Source organism: Mercenaria mercenaria, chromosome 7, assembly GCF_021730395.1.
Source record: "Mercenaria mercenaria strain notata chromosome 7, MADL_Memer_1, whole genome shotgun sequence".
NCBI classification, from domain to species: domain Eukaryota; kingdom Metazoa; phylum Mollusca; class Bivalvia; order Venerida; family Veneridae; genus Mercenaria; species Mercenaria mercenaria.
In genome coordinates this window covers 11,335,136-11,356,350 of record NC_069367.1, presented here as the reverse complement: position 1 = coordinate 11,356,350, position 21,215 = coordinate 11,335,136, and the positions used below count along the sequence as shown (strand labels likewise).

Below are 21,215 nucleotides of genomic sequence, written 5' to 3'. Positions count from 1 at the left end.
TGATATTGTGTAAATAAAAAAATGTAAGCGCTGCATTGGAAGAGGCTTTGACTATAGTGTTAAGCAGTTCAGACATTACACTGTTCGTCACTGCGATTTCCGTTTTGGCTGTATATATAGTGAATGGATAGGTGGGAGATACCATGACAACAAGCTCTAATTTTACTTTAGGGACGGACTATTTCCCACTGTCCTGCTTTTTCGTATACTAAATGATTCTTTTCTTAGGTTCTGACTTACCGTTCCATCTTTATTTTAGGTCTTTATTTATATCTTGCTATATATGTCGATTGAATTGTATTTCATATCAGTTTTTTAAGAAAGGTTATTGGTTTGGTGATAAAATTGCTGTTATTAGCCATAAAGATTGGGGTTTTTCCTATTCTATCTTTAGTTTTAAGTTGCACGTCAACTTGTAAGTAAGTAGCATGAAGGTTTTTAAGAGTGATATTTGGCGTCAATGATACGGTTAAACCTCACCAGTTCCTGAGTGTGATTTGGCGTCAATGATATGGTTAAACTGCACCACTTCAAGGGCTTGATTTGGCATCAAAGATATGGTTAAACCGTACCAGCAAATACTTCACTGGCAATTGAAAGTGGTTGTGCACTGCTGTGAACTGTTTTTATGAATGTGTATTTTGCTTTTTTTATTATTCCATTCATTTGTCTGTGAATTGTTAATATTTTTATTGAAGTGTTGTACATGTGTCTGCGTTCTAAGAGTGAGGCTTTTCTTGTTGGACTTGTGTATTGTAGACTCCGTCATAGAGTTAAACAGTACCAGAATCAGCAATATTACATTCCCACTTTCCCACTTTGAATGTTTGTTGGAATGCTGCTTTTGAGGTCTAACATTTAATTCACATACAAAACTTGTTTTCTATTCCTACTGAAACTATCACATAAACAATTTAACTGAATTATATGAATGAAGTCGTCGCATATTTAACAATTTGTGCGTGTGCCCTACAGGGATAGCTATAGTTGATTTTACCGCTGTGCTTTTGAAACCATTCGTGTTGGTATGTTTTAATGCATAACTTGAGTGGAACACTTGAGTGGGCTGAACGTTGTATTGTTTTATTATCAAAAATGTTCAATCTATATTTACTTAAGCCAGTCGTTTGATATAAAGGTATAAATGTAAAAGAATTCTCTCATGACGGCTGAAGGCAATATAGGTTTAGACGACTTTAATGTCTACAAATAAAATAAATAAACTGTGCTATGTTGCAATATTGGAAAGTTGGGCGTTGGGAATTCTCGTCATTTATAAAAGGTAGTATCAGTACCACTCTTTGAAACTGTTCCGGGATATATTAAGATCGCTTCGTGGATCAAGTTTTAGATTCTCGTCATCAATTATAGTTGCGCTGGATCGGATTTGTAATATATATGTTTGAGGATAAGATACAGACTGTTACAAATTTATCATTCTTTTGAAGAATTTTAGATATATCTGGTATGGAATATTCTCTAATATGAATTTTATTAATGGTACTGTAATTAATCTTTAGGTTTGTTTAAATTAAGAATTCAGTAAGGAAATTCAGCCAATTTTTTGTACATGACTTTTTATTGTTTATTTTGTTATTGTGCTTGTTGGGTTTAGAGTTACGCCGGCATATTTTATGTCATGTAGCGTCTTTTCCGTCTTTTATATGGCGGAAAAAACCCTAGGTGCCCTTTTTATAGAACGGATGGGCACATGGGCGGATCAATAGGCCCCCCGTAAGCAAACTTGATGGCTTGCTCACAGGAAATTTTCTACCCAACCACCAAGTGAGGTTTCGAATCCACATTAGTGAGAGAAAAATGAATCGAAAACGGTGATTTCAAGTACTCGGCCACGAACTTAATAATTGAATTTAATCAAAAATATTTACCTCAACCAAGTTTTCATTACGGGAGCTTACAGGAAATTAGCAGCTTTTATGATTTCGCAAAAAATCTCTTTGGTGTTAGATTTTATTGATTGATACATTCCATAGCTTTATATAATAATGTTTTTTTTTCAGATGATGAAGTAAAAACTAAAGGTTAATGTACTTAATTTTGAAATATTTACCAATGATGAAAGCGAGTTCAGAATTTCGAGTTGATGTTTATATCTTACATATTTATATTCAATCTTTAAGTTATAGTAGCTGTCACAATTTGATTACATGGTTTTGTTAGAACTGACCGGACCCTGTTACATTTAGCTTATCAGGACAAACTGACGTATCACAATAACGTCCGGTTTATAAAACCTACTCAATATATCCCTAACGTGTATTTATTGGAAGATAGAATTAACCATGTGAAAACGTGACCATATAAAAGGAAATTTAACGGTCCAATTACTTTCTTCAACGTATTTTTGAAAGCAGTGTTCTGAGTTCCTGTGCCGTGCCGCAAAGAAAGCACTTGTCATGTATAATTGTTCAAACAGAATTTCTTAAGGCATAATAGTAGTATGTAAAACATGTCGATATGGGTGGTGAATTAAAAGATGACATTTTATATGATATTGCTTCATTTATCTAAATTTTGTTTGTTTTCTTTTCCTTAAAGATGAAGAAAATTGTCGATAGCTTATCCTCTGTTCTCATTTTGGCTTTGGTTGCCAATGTCAGGTGCCACTGTTCTTGTAGGATTAGTACACTTAATCTGACCCACCACTCTCTGGACGGCAGCCGTGCTCATACCAGATTACTCCATCCGAATGTCTGTGTATCCGAAATTAAGCCAGTGGTACAAAAATATCATCCTCTTCAAATGAGGTCTGTGGAGTTGTTTGAACCATGTTGTTGCCGAGCTTTCTGGAGAACACAGGTTAGTATATGTTAAGCAAAATACACTGAGTAGACCTTGTTTAAATGTTTGCACTGTCTTTAACATTTACACAAATTCTAAGAATACTTAAAGCAACATACTTCCTAACTTTTCTAAGGCAAGTGATATCAATCAGTGTGTGGGAAAGGTCGGGGGTGGGGAGGGGGGGGGGGGGGGGCGGGGTCCGGGTGGCGGGGGTCTATGTAAGTTTTCTTTCCGCATTTGTGTAATATGCTTATGTCTATGTTAATGATTTTTAAACATTTGTCTAAACCTTGTAATTTTACTGGCCATGAAATTGCATAGTTTCAACCATAGGCCATACCAAATTGGATCTTAGTTTAACGTCCCGAGGAGAATAGGTCAGGAATGAACAAAAAAATAAAGAACAACAAAACAGCAACAAGAAAAAGAACCAATGTGAGAAATATCATTCAGTTATTTAAGACATTTAAGCATTTCTACTTTTTGTTTTATTTAAAGTCTACTACCTTAGTTTTATGCACGTGCCATTGTTAAAAACAGATTAGGTTTAGTTTCTAATGTGATTAAAGATATCCAAATATTTTATCTTTAGATATTTACTTCAGATGTATAAAATCCTGATCAAATCATTTAACGTTACTAACTATATGAGCCGTGCCATGTGAAAACCAACATAGTGGCTTTGCGACCAGCATGGATCCAGACCAGCCTGCGCATCCGCGCAGTCTGGTCAGGATCCATGCTGTTCAGTAACAGTTTCTCTAATTCCAATAGGCTTTGAAAGCGAACAGCATGGAGCCTGACCAGACTGCGCGGATGCGCAGGCTGGTCTGGATCCATGCTGGTCGCACACCCACTATGTTGGTTTTCTCATGGCGCTGCTCATATAAATTAATTTTCCATATAAAGCTACATTCATAATTAAATGGTATGCAGTAATAACTGATTGTTAAAAACAGCCAGTTTTTAGTGCCAGTACATATTTTTACTGTGTATATCTATACATGTATACAGTTTGTACTATTTTAAACCTAATGCTTAGTACTGTTAATACACATAACGTGTTAATTTTATGTTTACATAAATTATATGAAGTAATTGTTCATGATTTTAATATAAAATTTGGACCTAATATTCTATGTATTCGATGTCTATATGACACTCATATTCAACCAATCAACAGGCTTCTTATTGTAACGTGGGATTTCATAAGGGTTTCTTTTCTGTGGCCGGTAACAGACAAAAGGAACTGTCTTCGGATATATTGGAAAAATTTATTTAATCATTTCAGTTTTATTTTGCCTTTTCCTCCTTTACTCCCACAAACATTTCTGCCAGCAACAGTTTTGTTTATTAGATTGTCATTATATATTCTAAATGTTTCATTACATTAACAATTGTTTGTATTACCTGACATACTTGATTCCCGTGTTATTTATATTTCTACATCCACCTTTGTGTTTAAATGGTTTGAAATTTTAATCCTCTATTATATATGATTTTAACATACACCTGCTTCTGATAGATATGTCTATTTAGTTGAACAAAAGAGCAAATTCTTAGGAAAGCTAAAACCATTATATTAGTAAATCACGAATAAAATCAAGTTTCTGCTAAATGTCAAATATTTACTAATCTTGTACAAAGCGGTTTTGTAAAGCGGCTTGGTCACATATGTTAGAGAAATATCTTTCTTAAAGTCCAAAACACGTTGGAACTTGGAAAATGACCGCTGGAACAAACTTATTGACAAAAGATTTTTGCATGGTATCCTAACAGATAACCAAAATATTGCGCAGAAGTGAGCAAACTGAAATAAAATGATTAGTCTTCCTGCTTTTTACCAATGACATATTTTTTTTCTGTGGGGCCACCGTGGCCGGGTGGTAAAGGTCGCTTCAAATCACTTGCCGCTCATCGATGTGGGTTCGAGCTTCACTCGGGGTGTTGAATTCTTCATGTGAGGAAGCTATCCAGCTGGCTTACGGCAGGTCGATTGATCTACCAAGGTTCCCTATCGTGTTGAAATAAAGCACGGAGGGGCCCCTGTGGTTTTCCTCTGCCATAAAAGCTGGAAAATCGCCATATGACCTATAATTGTGTTGGTGCGACGTTAAACCCAACAAAATAAACAAATAGGGGCATTAACGTTAATAATCTTACAGAATCCATCAATGCAGTTCTGTTATTTGTAGAATTCTAAATTATTTACCGATAGTTCTGTGAGAAAATAGTACAGGCTATACGGTTCGACAGAATTATTTACGTCTGCATAACAAATATAATGTAATCCAAAAATGCTCTTTATATTTAGGTACTTAAAAGTATTATGTAAGTTTTCAACATACAAACGCAAATTTTCTACAAGAAAAAGTTTTAAATTTTGCAATGATGTGTTACAAGGTCACTGAAAAATCAAGTTTTCCTCTTATCAGACCGAATTCCGATTGGTCAGTTGTAATTTAGACGAACTACACCGATCCCAGCACCAGATAACATAAATATATATTACCTATGGATTCCGAAACGCATTTTAAAATCCACTGTGTATTAATTGTATGGAAGAATTTACATTACATATCAAAATCAAATTACACTGGACCAAATTTTTTAGGGTTCCTTTACTGTACCCCAATTTATTTTCCTTAAGGTAGTTCTGCACGTCCGGAATCTTTTTATATAACCATATAGAATTTGATTAAACCCTGATTTATCCAAATTTCAGTATATACTCGCTTGTAAAAAATTTACACACTTATTGCCCTCAATTCATAAAATGATATTACTTCCCGTACGCCGATTTCAGGCTTTATTCTAAAACTTCCGAATAAATGATGTTGTGCTATTACTTCCGGTTCATTTAATTTGCAGAACGACCTTAGAACACATAATAACCGATTTGTATGAAGTTTAGAAGTAAAGTTTTCAGACAGGTTTGATCATTGTTAATACGAAAATTATGAGAGATGAAAATCAGATGTAATACCTGTCCTTTTTTGGCATGTATTGTTAAAAGATTGAAGTTAAAAGAGTTCATATATCATAAAAATGTCACTTAAGGCTTATTCACTAAATTGTTTTCTTCATATTGTAACTGTTTTGTTTTTCTTCTCTTTGCAGCGTGTGCTTCAAGGTTGGCGGACCATCTACATGAGTACAGCTTATTATTGCCAAAGCATATCATGTCCTTACTAGGTTTGACAAGACAGTTGAAAAAAATCATAAGAAAGACAACAAATGGTTTTATTCGAAAGAACATGTATAAATGTTTCATCCTTCATCTTTACATAGGAACAGCCGGATATGTGTGCAAAAAAAAATGCTTTGTCAGTTAATGAAGTGAACCTATATTGTTCATAAGAAATGTATCCAACAATTTGTCATGTATACATACGATTTACTAGTCAAATTCTGTTATAAGCGTTACATAATAATTATTGATAGGAATTAACCTAGCTTTTGTGTTTTTGATACAGTTTCTTTTTCTTCTTTTCTTTTCGTCCTTTCATTATAACTGTTATTTCTGTATCACATGTTTATAAAAACATCTAAATAAACAAGTAGGCTTCTTTTAAAAAAGAAACCTAGGAGAGGTCCAGTGTTGCTCCTTTTAAAGTTATATCAGACACATAGATAACAATTGTTATCTAATTATTGTCTCTGGTTATATGATAGGTTAAGCTATAGACGAGTTTCACTGCTGCAGGTCACTGTGACCTATCAAGGGTGAGGCCCTTGATAGCATTTCCTAGTTAATACTGAATTTCATATAAAAATGTTCAAAAGCTACCACTGCAATAATTGTACACTGAACTTGGCCCTGGTGAAAGCTGTCAAACTAGCATCTTACAATTTATGCGAGAACCTCACCTGACAGGCTCATTTTGCCCTGTTCGTTTGGGTCCAAGAGAATAGCTTCCGAGAAGCTTTAGAAAAGCTAAGAAGAAAATCACAATCGAACAGACGTCTGCCGGAAGTGGAAAAATATAATTATCATTCTTTTTTTAAATATATCTTTTTCAGAGTTTTTTATTGTTAATGTGCTATTTGAAAAAGAAATTCCAAACATTTTATTTGTTCTAGTTTATAACTCAGTTTGTAAGGTATATATGTCGAATTGCCACATTGTTTTGATTACGTGATTAACATCTCCCGTCTATCGGGTGGAAGACATAGAAGCTCAGAAGAACTCTTCTTATTCCGGCAGATCTTCCGAATGGGGCAAAACGAACCCGCCAGTTAAACAATTAGTTCATTTAATTGAACGAAATACATTTTAACGTGATTCAATTCTTGTCTTTGAATACTGCGAACATTTATCTCTATATTTGCTTTATTAATAACTGAACCGTTTCCAACATATATAACAATAGTATTACACCATATTTCTTTATTCTAAACGAACAGTTATTTTCGTCGTAGAAGATTTTAAAACTTACTTGTGCGCAAGCGCATTGTACAATTTCAGACTGGCTCACCGTAATTTGCGCTAGAATGTGAAATCTAACGCCGTAAAATTAATAGATTAGTCTGAATTCTCCTAGTTTGAAAGCCAACACTATGGAGAGGTCTTGATAGACCTCTCCAATAAAAATTAAACAAACTAATCTAAAATATGTATAATAACTGTAACACAAAGGCATCGGTTTTTAAGGCCGTTTTTCACGATTGAATAGTTGGAAGAGACGGCGTAACATGACATATACGGAATACCTAAGATAATGTCCGGAAGCTGTTATACGGGTGGTACAAAGGAAGCAAAGAATCTATTATATTTCGTGTATAAAGTGCTAAAAAGTCACAACTATTGTCTTTCCAAATGGTAATTTTGACAATATATAGGTTTTTGATGTAAAAATTTTGGGAATAATCTTGTTATTCTTTGAAGACGTGAGTACATATCTGAAACTACAGTTTGTATCTCACGAGTAATCAGTGGAAATGTATTTGACTTTGGCAGGGCATGAACAATTGTTTTGCATCCATATGAGAATCTAATTTTGCTCGGGGATTCTCCTCATTGTTTTTCATGAAATTACAGGGTCGCAAACCTTTACAAAAGGCCAGCTTCTTGCATAAGATATAACTATTAGAATGCAGTAGGTATAACTGGATGAACTTTTTCTTTACTCTTTTATGAATTTAGCTTTCATCTTAATGGCATGCAACACCCATTTGAAATGAATGGGAGATTGGGAGGTGGAACACAATACGGTATCGGATCGAGTTCACAGAATTTATTTCAATATATTTGGATATAAGTCTCACTTCTTATTATTTTGCAAGTGCAAAACTTACTAGACAGTTCGTAAAATTTATTTTAAGTATAGAAGATGTTGGAAGAACTTGCTTGATCAATAAATTGTTAAAAGATAACTTACGATGTTTAAGAAGAAGAAAAGACTAGAATGTGATGAAACTATCATATTTGTGTCTTTCCACACATTGATTACAATAAACTACGTTGAATAAAAATGATAAAATGCTCAGTAAGCCTCATATTATATTATTTTATTCTTCTCGTTTGATTAATTCATCCATATTTGTTTATGTTTCCTGGTTAATTGTCTAAAATGACACTATCATTTTATACTCTCACTGAAATCAAGAGAAAAGGCAGCATCGTCAGTGCCTTCTTGCAGGTGTTTTGGGTAGCATCAGACAAGTCTGTACAATCACATGTATCATATTACCTATCAACTTTAGCTCTTTAATATCTTTACATTGGATTATTAGACAAAGCTAGTGTGCTTGCCATTGTGTTACGTTACATTTCTACATCCATGTATTGGTATCTACAGGGATTTTTGAAAATATCTTACTACTGGATATATGTTGTGCTTATAGATGCTAAGAAGTATGACATTTATATTAATATTTGTTATTGCATTCTTAGAAAGGAGAATTTAATATTATCTTCTGCATTTGTTTTTAACAGAAATCGTACTTAACAACAACATAAACAAAACTGTAACAGCAATAGTCTTTGTGTATTTTTATCTACCGTGAAAAGTACCGGTACCTCATAACATAAAAACATGACGATTACTAAAAAATAAAATTTGATAAAACTGAACTTTTGTATTTACCTTATTAGTATTTTTTTTGTATTTCAGTTACCACAAAGATTTAACATTCTAATATGACTAACAATGCATTAATCATCACAACGATATTATGTTGACGTCACGTTGATGTGATATTAAGCACCATGTATGCATCAAATTTGATCAAATATTTTAATTAATAGCATGTTTAAAACGAAATGTCACATTGCACAACTGTCTTGATTAATTTACACATATACTAAGTTGGTTATTTGTTTTGCAGAATAATTCGCCATCATTCGCGAACAAACTGAATTCTTCCGCATGACGTATTACCATTTCCGGCGTGTATAATTAAAGGAGCATGACGACCTATTTGGCGCCATGCATGTACGAAGAAATCTTAATAAGAATCTATTGTGTTCAGTTACCGTCCGTCAAAACGTCCTTTTCTCTGAAACCATTTGTTTGGAAGTGATGTAACTTTGCCTTGTTGTTTCTTAGATAGCTACAAAATGAAACTGTTTAAAGGACATCTTCTCCTTAACTGCGTGTCCTGTTTATATTGATTCGATATAAATGCCTCTAGGATTTGAGATTTTCCGGCTTGTCAGACAACAGGGCAGCCAGGGAGGAAGCTTGGTCACTTTTCCCTATATGAAACCATTGTCAGAAACTGTTAGACCGAGTTTAAAAAGATTTTACACACATGATCTTTGAATGAATTTTTCCAACTACTCCGATTTCTTTGATAGCGGATAGCTGGAACACACAGTCTTAGTGATTGATTCAGTCCTTCATATGAACTAGAAGGACATCAAAGTCGAGCCACATTCGTTTACACACCGCCTAAATGACTCAAACATTTCAGCCAATTAAAACAAGTTTCACTTAAATATCTTGACCCAAACTAAAGTAATTTAATAGAAACCATCATCTACACAAAAAATAATTCTAAGACCACAAAAGATCTTTACCAGGTAGAGTTTGGGTAAAACACATAACACATATTTGACATATCATCCATGTTGTACAAAAGCCGTGTTGGTTTTTTCCGTGTGGCCAATAAAACAGTTACATATAAGCTATAAATAGCAACAACAAAGGGCAATTCTAAAAATCAGGTTATTTCTTAGTCAACAAAAAATCTTTAGCAGGTACAGATATGTCAAAGTACACCTAAAGATTTGAGGTACCATCAATGCTGTAGCAAAGAAAAGTGGATTCGGGTTTCCCCTATAGATATTGAAAAGTTAAAAAATAAACTACTTATAGTAACAAGAAGTGCACAACAAAGGGATTTGCCAAATAAAAAAAAATATTGATCAATGCATATCAACGTTATGGCCTGAGATATTATATGACCTTAACCTTTGAAATAAAGGCCTTGGGTTTGCGTGTGACATTCCGACTCATTAAGACAAACATTTATGCACAATAGAAATAAGATTGTTAAATGTTTGCAACTGTTATGGCACGAACAAACTCTAAAATGACCTTGACCCCTAAATGTGACATTGACATTTGAGGAAGGGGTCTGTAAGTTGTGCGCAACTCTCCGTCTCACTGAAACAAGCATTTATGACGAATAAAAAATGACTGATCGGTGCACGGCAAAGTTACAGCCCGGATAAGCTATAAAATTGTCCTTTTACCCCTTAGTATGACCTTGACATTCGATATACTGATCTGGGGTTTACGCACGACACACCGTCTCATAGAGGTGAACATATATGCTAAATGAAAAAAGAAGTATTCCTTACTGGTCAAAGTTACGGCTCGGAAAGCTCCAAAATTACCTTTGACCCTAATTGAGACCTTGACCTTTTTGATAGGTACCTGTGGTTTGCGTGCTATATTTTGATTCATGCCAGATATATACAAGATTCCTTTATGCATGTCAAAGTTATTGCCCGGAGAAGATCTGACATGACTTTTGACTTCTAAGTGTGACTTGACCTTTAAAATAGCAACGTGGGATTTGCGCATGACACTCCGTCTCATTAAGGTTAACATTTATGCCAGATATAAACAAAATTGCTCAATGCATGTCAAAGTTATTGTCCGGTAAAAAAATTCGGCCGGACGGAGTAACGCACTTACACACATACACTGAACAGCCAGTTGGACGACTATGTCCTCGCTTCCCACAAACACGCTCGACAAAAAATAAATAATTCGTATAATAATACATAACATAATACACTGGACGTCCTTTGCCATTAAGGATTAACAGTATCTCTGAAAGAAAGGATTGTGTTCATATTCGTTTATTTGCAATAATGTTAAGGCCATAAAATTGATAAATAAGTTTGTTGCTAATTTAATTATTTCTTCTATTATTTCGCTATATACATTTTTACAGATTGCCACTTGCAATTTACCAAATGGAAATAACTAATTTAAAACAATGAAATAAATATGTCATACCCCCAAAATATGTCGTTAAACTTACTATATAGTTACATAGCTATTTCATTTCTATGTTGAATTAATAAAAACATTCAATTTCATATTAAACGACTGAAATAGCCGAGGTTCAACTTCTTGTATCATTTTCCTTTCTATAAAACTTGAGTCATTTTAATAAAGTAGTATTGATAATTATATCTTTATCATTTAAACACCTGATACCTCAAATTCTTTTTGTTCTCAAATTACTAGATTAATCGAGTATTATTTATAAAGTAATATTAAAGAATAAATACTTCGTGCTTAATAGTTTTAAGACAATGTATATCTACAATGCAAGATTAATTGGAACTATGAACAGAAAACCTAATATTGCTTACTTTTGATATACCATAGTTCTCTTTTTATTTGTGCTGATATTATTTGAATTGGTGTCTGACACAGTAGATTAATTGTAAACGACAGAAAATGCAGATATCATCTAATGACATTTAATTTACCATTACAATATATTCTGATTTCTTCATCTTCCAGTTAAAAGGATATCGACCAATTTTAAGTTGGTTATAAAAGTGTATTCAACTGGAAGAGATACCACGTGTCAAACACGCGTCTGGCTATCTATGTGTCACAGTTTATCCGGCTTTAACGTTCTAATTGGTCATATTATATACGATGTCAAATATTTCTGGTGATATGTATGCACTTGCATTATACTTATCGCTTTTGGAGACATGTAAGTCCCATGAGTTATCTTACAGATAAGACCATAACTATATTTACGACACTTTGGCGGGTAAGACAGCGGATGGCTGTCTTTGTTATACCCAAAATGATTCAAACACTACCAATAACTTACTTGATTAGATTTACATTAACAGAAGTGTTCCCAATGCAAAATGATAAATTTTTTTTTCACATACTCATATGCAAAACCCGATTAATTACATGGCACGTTAAACGTCCATATTGTTCAGATTTCATATCGGGGATGTGGCGTCATTTGTGACGTCCGTTTTACGATATATCATTTATTCAATAATTACATGTGAGATGCGTACAAAAAGATTTATTAGATTGGCATCGAGAAATTCATATATTTTTTCGCGGAACAATATTACTGTCGTGAAGTCACGCACTTTTTCTTCCATAGAACTCATGTTTATTTCTTGATACAAATATAATAAACATATAAATTTTAAGCAAGGGCTCCTTGGTACAATATGTATATCATCTGGCTTATTGGCGTTCTTCCAAAAAACGGCGTTAAACCCAAAACAAACAAAAGCAAACAAACACATATTGATTATAATTTCAACTGACGTTGTCTGAAACCTTACATATATGAGTTTTAAAGACCTGTAATCGCCAAAATTAATTGAACATACTATAAATGATTAAAAAATTACCGTTTAGAAACGACTTATATGGTCGCCGTTGACGGGTCCATATTGGCGCATGTGCCTTACCTGCCATAAGCATAATGCCCCAAAGTAACCAGACCGTCCGCGTGTTCTGACGTTGACATCACCGAGCAACATCAGTATGGCGAATGAATCGAGATTGAATCCTTATTATACATATATTCTCAGATAATAATGAAATTGGCGATGAAAAAAGCTATACAATTGATACTTATAAGTGTCTGGAAAGTATGAAAAATGAAAATACCAAGATATGAAGAGAAGGTATATCATAAATTGTAAGTAAACGCCTATTGTGTGCCTTAGAGCCATAATGCTCTGCACACCTAGTTCCATATTTGGCTCTCGAGATAAAGCGTTAGGACAATTATGACATTAGATGTGCCATTATGGCAAGAAGGTACAACCAAAAATCTCTTCAACCTCTTTAAAAAAAACTAGAACCGATAAGTAATAATTCAGTAAAACACAAATCTCTTACTATCTAAATTGACTAACAGAAGTTATTAGTCCCCTACTGGTTGAAAACCAGTTTCGGGGACTATAGGAATGCACTTTTCCATCATTCCGTCCGTCCGTTCGTCCGTCCGCAATTTCGTTTCCGGTCCATAACTCTGTCATCCATGAAGGGATTTTAATATTACTTGGCACAAATGTTTCCCATGATGAGACGACGTGTCATGCGCAAATCCCGGACCCCTAGCTCAAAGGTCAAGGTCACAATTGGAGGTCAAATGTCAACAGGGCTTTTTACCTGTCCGGTCCACAACTCTCCCATCCTTGAAGGGATTTTAGTATTACTTGGCACAAATGTTCCCCATGATGAGATGATGTGTCATGCGCAAATCCCGGACCCCTAGCTCAAAGGTCAAGGTCACAATTGGAGGTCAAAGGTCAACAGGACTTTTTTCCTGTCCGGTCCATAACTCTCCCATCCATGAAGAGATTTTAATATTACTTGGCACAAATGTTCCCCATGAGGAGACGACGTGTCATGCGCAAAACCTGAACCCCTAGCTTAAAGGTCAAGGTCACAATTGGAGGTCAAAGGACAACAAGGCTTTTTTCCTGTCCGGTCCATAGCTCTCCCATCTATGAAGGGATTTTAATATTACTTGGCACAAATGTACCTCATAATAAGACGATGTGTTATGCACAACTTTCAAACCCCTAGCTCAAAGGTCAAGGTCACACTTAGCAGTCAAATGTTAACATAGCATGAACAGGATCTGTTTCGTGTCCGGTCCATAACTCTGACATTCATTAATGCGCAAAGCCCAGACCCTTAGCACAAAGGTCAAGGTCACAATTGGAGGTCAAAGGTCAATAAGGTTTTTTCCCTGTCCGATCCAGAGCTCTGTCATCCATCAAGGGATTACAATATTACTTGGCATAAATGTTTCCCATGATGAGACGACGTGTCATGCGCAACACCCAGTACCCTAGCTTAAAGGTCAAGGTCACACTTTGAGATCAAAGGTCAAGAGGATTTTTTTCCTGTCCGGTCTATAACTTTGTCATGCAAAGCAGGATTTAGATATCAGTTGGCACGAATATTCCCCTGGATGATACAACATGTCATGCGCAAGAACCAGGTCCCTAGGTCTAAGGTCAAGGTCATATTTAGAGGTCAAAGGTCAACTTCAAGAATGACTTTGTACGGAACATTTCTTCTTCATGCATGGAGGGATTTTGATGTAACTTGGACCAAATGTTCACCACCATGAGGCATCCTTGTTTTTAGAATTACGTCCCTTTGTTTTTACTATAAATAGATTTTATTGTAACTCTTTTATTACTGGCGGTAGAGAAAAATCGAGACCACTTTTCTGTGGTACAGCATGCATGTTACATCCAATTTTTAGGTGTATTTTGACCTATCTCTACCTGGTAAAGAGTTTCTTGTGGACTTATATTATATAGATTTTTTTTTTTTTTTAAAGATTAATTTCCCTTTGTTGTTACTATAAATAACTTACATGATAACATTTTTATAATCAGCCAAAAAAATTCAATATGAAAACAACTGTAGGTTTTTATATATATAAATTTTAATCCAAGTGTTTTGTTATAACATATTGTATATATAGTACAATATTGTTTACACATCATTGACAGATATCAGTTCATTATGTTATACTGCAGTAGAGAAAATTAGGTGCCTTCCAGTAGGGGACTTTGTATTGCATGGCAATACTTCATTCACTTGTTTGATCTCTGGCCTCTTAGTGTAAACAATTATACATAACGAGAGCGTTTCTCTCTGTATAATCTTACGGCTGTAGTTATAGAATGAAAATAAGAATGGGTTAGAATGGCGTTAAGCAGTCATGAAATTCTAATTACTTGACATTTTATCTCAATGCTCGACCTTTAAACCGAACTTTTGCCACGTCATCTGATAATGTTAAAAGATTAGTGCCAAGATCAAAACCTTAATCAATGAGTTTCAAGATTGGAGCAATTACAAAGTATTGCATCAGTATTAAATATTACCTCAACATAAGACCTCTAGATTAAACAGGCATGGTTAGGAGAGAATTTGTGTACATTTTCTAAATGCGTAAAATATTTGTGCACGGTTAACAATAAGCAGGAGAATAAATGCGAAGCTGACATGAAATACAACATTTGTGACTTTGAGCCAACATTGCAAGAAGTTATGTAAGCTCGCCATCATACAGTGGAAATCACTTGTGTCAAATCATTAATAATTCGTTCTAGAACACGAAAGGTTTTCAAGAGAACATGACATTCTGACAATTGACATACAATCTGACCTTGCGGGCTTGAACGTGAACTAACATGGGCAAAAGTTACGTTCTGCAAATGATCGACTAAAATGAAATTGGTAATGGAAATTGACTAAAAACTGCCTTCTACACGACATCTCATTGTGTAAAGCTATAGGGAGACACTTCAGCGTGTAATACGGGGTAGACACAAAAGACTGTTTTCAGACCTTTGATTTTTATACGATTTTGACATAAACTAAACCGATGTTTTTAAGGCGTGTTCGTCGTGTGTCGTACAATTCATTTTGAATTTTTGTTAAGGGATCAAAAGCAATATCTCCCCCCCCGCCCCACCCCCGCCCCCCCCCCACCCCACCCTACCCTAATTAGGATTGACAAAATAAGATACTACTGAATTCTTCCATAAAATCCATTGGTATGCTGTAACAAACGTTAAGAGTACATGCATATCGCTTCATAATAACCTCAGCTTAAACATATGGTATGTTTAAGTATTGATTAAAAAAAGTTGCAACTATTTCTAACATATACAGTTGTGCTTGTTGTTATCTCTATTACTAAATGTTTTTAACTCAGTTAAAAATGATACACATCAATTAAACATGTTTCCTTTTGTAATCATCTCAAAACAGAATGATTAAAATCATTAAATTAAAAGAAATACATTCAGACGAATCTATGTCTCAACGTAGATTGACTATATTAAATCAAAAGTAAATCGCGTCAGAGACAATATCAGTCAATTTTCTGTTGATTAATAAACTCAAATGTAGAAAATTACATGTACAAAGGTATCATAAAAGACATGAAAATCCCTTCCATTATGTTAAATGTTAAATATATCTATACATATAATTGAGTTTTACCAATCACATACTAGATATTTTTAGACCCAATAAGGAAAGACACAACACCAAAACGCAGCTCCCAGTCTAAACCTTGTAACAGTGTGTGTATAAAGTCATGGTATATATAAATATCACACAACATACACAGGTGTGCACAATGTTTAGATATAATATTGCTACTTTTAAAGATGGTATTAAGTTCACATGCATTTTTTTTTCAAATAAAACACATGTTTTCATGATTTAATTTTTGCTCGCCTTCATGTCTTTGCTATTTGATCTTGGTCTCCGCGACAAGTTGAAAGGGAGGACTTGAGCTACGAGGATTGTTCAAATGTGAATGCATCTAAGTATATAAAAATGCATCCTTGATAGATTTCAATAACAAAATTATTTGGTCCCCTCGAAGTATTCACCTCCAACAGATATGCAAAGTTTCAGTCTTCTAATCCAATCCTTGAAGGCATTTCCATAGTCTTTTCTAGGTATACTATGAAGACACTGGAATATAGCAGAACCGAGGTGTTTGCGCTGCACAAATTTTCGACCAGACAGGTATTTTTTTAGCCTTGGGAACAAAAAGAAGTCACACGGGTCAAGGTCAGACGAATAATGAGAGTGAGGGAGCACAACAACCTTTTCCTGCTTCAGAAAGTCTTGTACAATAGACGCCTTGTGCGATGTCGCATTGTCATGTAGCAATCTGACACTGGCCAAACCAGTTGCTGGTCTTCGATTTTTGAAATATTTCTTCAGTTTTCGAAGAACTTTAGTCTTATAAAACTTCGCATTTACGGATTTGCTTTTAGGTACAACAACCTGAATGGCAGGACCCTGAGTTGTGAAGAATATGGCATACATTACCTTCTTGACACTCAAGGTCCGCTTTGCAATGCATGGTCTTTTGCCAGACTCTGTTGCCCATATTTTGTTCTGAATCTTTCGTTTGGCCTCAAAAAAGTGAACCTATGTCTCGTCACCAGTGACAACATTTGCGAAAGACCGTGTATCTTTATTTGGAAACTGTTTAAGCAACAATTTTGCGCATTACACGCGTGCCTTTTTTCTGCTCATCTGTCAACAGATGGGGAATCCATCTAGCACAGATCTTTCTCATTTTCAAATTACGTTTCAGAATTGTATGAGCTGCTCCTAATGAGATGCCAACCATACTAGCTATTTGCCTAGCGGTGTATCTTGCATCAGTAGCAACTATTTCTTTCAGTCTAGCAACCATCTTGGCAGACGTTGCTGTTTTCGGCCGATCTTCTGTTGAAACTAACCCGCATTTGAATTTCTTAAACCAACGAATAACTGTCGAAAACAACATTTCATTATGCCCATAAACATAAATATTTCATCAAAAATGTCTTTACACCCCATGCCAAGAATACAATGATTCTTATATTAATATAGGACGGTATTTCAACGGCGTACGCTGACCTTACAACCATTTTTGTATTAGTATACACGAGTAGGCAATGTTTAGCGAGCGATAGGCACAGCTAAAGTGAACGGATTTTAATGGGTGTGATATCAATCTAAAGCTGACATGTTTATCTACCCAATAATTTTAATTTCCTTGTAATTTTGGCATTATTGAGCGAGATAACGTTCTAGATGCATTCATATTTTTACATTCCTCGTAGTAATATCACTGGTGTTCTCTTTTTCTGGCATTCCCGATTCTACATAATGGTTTTTTTTTCGGCGAACGCCGTCTAAATTCGTTTTCGTTACCTATGCCACGTGACTTCAGTTTGCAAATCAAACTACTTGATTACGCATTATAGATGATTTATCAAAATGGAAGATTTATGCAACACTCTGCCTGATTGGACGAGAGTGTCAATTTCTTTCACTCTGTTGATTGTGCTACGCTGAGTGAAATGTAGACAAAGCGTTTATCCTAAACGACGCTGTTCACACTTTGGCTCGGTATATTTAGCAAGAATATTGATATATCTCAAAATGATAAGTAAGTTTAATAAATATGATAAAAACCTGTTCAAATACCAACATATATCAAATTAAAGAAAAAGCTGAATACGGTCTGCGTATCACATGAATAAGGATGTGATAAGAGTCTTTTATGTAGAAAAGTGCTTTTTAAAAGATTTTCCTTGTTACAATTGTCGTCTGTATATGAAAAGGTTTCTTGCTTTTGTGACTTATTCAGATTGCATATTAAAATGAGTACTTGTTTGCTTTGATATATTTGTTATAAATTATTTAACTGATTTATTATATATGAATATTTTTCTTTAGTATGGTTTGCAAATATTGAACTCAGTTGAAATCTGTTTTATTATATATATGCTATATAATGACTGAATCTCATTACACTGAAATGAAAGTACGCTACATACAGTTTATCTATGTGATATGACTACGGTCAAACTTTGCTTATGAAAGAGAAATATTGAAATAATTACAATTGTACGTTTTGCTTGACCTTCACTTTTTTATAGGTGTGACGTCATTGTCCAAAGATTCATGAATAGCGGATGTGCATTTGTTAAAGCGGGATCAGTTGGCCTATTTTAGAAATAAATAAAAATAATAAATAAAAAAATCCTTTAATTGATTTTTTTCTCATGTATTCTAATCAAACTTGATTTGTAGCATCTTTATTAGGCCCGCAGCCAACTTTGTTCAGCTGGGACATTTGACCCCTTTTAGGGGCTGCTAGAGCTAAGACTAGAAATGCCTTTATACAGCGTCTCATGAACAGCTTGGTGGATCTTTGTCATACTTGGTCTGGAGCATCATTATAAGGTCCTCTTCCAAATTTATTTATATAGGAACTTGGGCCCTATAAGGGACCACTATAGCTAAAAGTAGATATGCCTTTCTCCGCATTAACCACTAAAATGTAATGGATTTTTATCAAACTCGATGTGTAACAATATCGTAAGGTCTCCTGCTATTTTGTTACAAATGGGGATAGGGACCAATTTAGCAAAAAATATAAACACGTTTAATGACCTCTTCTCATGAATCTTCATCAAACTACTGCTGTAATTATTCGTCTAAGGATAAACGAAACAAAATTGCAACCCTACGAAACCTTTGCGAAAAATTAAAAGAGAACCATTTAAATTGTTAAAGTTCGGTGTTTAGTTTTACAGTTGGAAAAATGTTTCATGAAAGATGAATGTTAGATGAAAAATTCATAAACTTCTTTCCTTATTACAATTCGCCGACCATCATTTTTAAAGATATTTCTTGTTAAATCTTTTTTCGAACTATCGAATAAAATCGAGAGATGAATAAGTACAAGTAAAATAAATCATTGTTCGTAATTGTACATCTAGAAAGAGAGAAAGAGAGCAAGAGATTTTATGTATTTTTCGGGTTTCGAAATGAATAAATTAAATTTAAAATATATCATATACTTTATGCTGTAAATAAAATCTACTATACGATATAATAATAAAAAATAAACAAAGGTGAATATCAAATAGGTAAAGCCGCGTCTCAGTTGCACAGCCTCTCCAAAGTGTAAACAACAGACTAGCCAACATACACAGACAAAGGAAACGCACGAGAAGAAAACGAACAAATACATGGAACACAGTCAAAAACCTCTGATAAGTGTACAATTAAACCTTTCAGCTATTGCATGACACACCTACACGCAAACTGAGATGGCAACTGTTCGTTTAGAACACAGCTGTGGTTAGATATTTAAGGGATAAAATATAAATTGCTATTTAAAATTATTATTTTTTAGAACCAATAACACACCTAAGTATGACTTTACTACTGTTTTATAGCTATTAAAAAAATCATAATGGTGATTTCTAGAGAAAAGTGGCAATTTAAAGTTTTAGCTACGTTATTTTAGTAGTCAGTTGGCATTTCCTGTAAAAATAAAAAATCTACTTGTCTGAAACATCACTTGTGTATTGCGTTATATATTTGATAAATAAGATATCTCTTCATTTTTTGTTTGCTCTTATCCAAAAGAAAATGCTGTAACTGTAGCTGAGATTTCGGACAATATACGAAAGGTACATATTATAATTATTATTTGGTGTTTAAATTATAGTTTGACGATTCATTGCAATAAATAAGACATATTTTGTTTAACTATTTTAATGAATGTTTGCAGAAATAGTAAAACATTAAGCCATGTCATCAAGAAGGACACTTGGTCGTGTCATTACAAAATGCAAAATGGCTTAAAGTTTTTTACGTTCTCATAAGTATAATGACTATATGGTATTACTTGCTGTTGCATAGATGTTCTTTGAAAAAGAACCACATGGTACTTCTGGAGAATAAAGCGTAGATGTGGTGTATCTCTAATAAAATTAAATACAGAGTCATATAAAGAATGCTTTACTAAATAGCACTTTGCATTTATCTGCTAGTTATACCAACGTTCCAGTAATAACACTCTTGACTGTTAATCCAGAATTTATGGTATCGAGTCCTAGACATTTTTGAGATGCTCGCGAGTGTCTTCTACCTATCTAATTGGCCAGTACCTGTTCTTCCCAGAAAAAGACGAAGACGGTTTCGAGTTTATCAGTGATACACCATATACGTTAAAGAACCACACTGATTGTAAAGAGCTAGGCTAATTTAGCCAGTATATATATTTCGGGTTACTGGATATGCTGTGAAATATTCACGCTCGTTTGTTCTGCAGTGGGCTTTGCCATGATTGTTCTAGTATATTGTGGTGGTGGTTAATTCCTATAAATGTATAAATTCTCTTTACTTATATAACAATTTATATTGCGAAGATCTCACCGTATGGGAACGTCACCTGTTCTGAATCTAATTATACTATCTTTATAAATCAAGTGTATCCTCGAGATCCAGTTAACTTACAGATAGAGAAAATACAGCTTCTCTGGTCCCAAACAGTAAAAACGACTAAAATCTTACTGCCAATTTATGAGACATAAT

General features: G+C 34.3%; 1 long non-coding RNA gene across 1 annotated transcript; it reads left to right on the top strand.

Moving 5' to 3' along the window:
* Positions 1–1,175: 1,175 nt before the first annotated feature.
* LOC123555631 (uncharacterized) lies at positions 1,176–6,467 on the top strand. Its single transcript, XR_006687352.2, has 3 exons — positions 1,176–1,282; positions 2,560–2,820; positions 5,926–6,467. It is a non-coding gene; the product is annotated as an uncharacterized LOC123555631 (long non-coding RNA).
* The last annotated feature ends 14,748 nt before the right edge of the window (positions 6,468–21,215 follow it).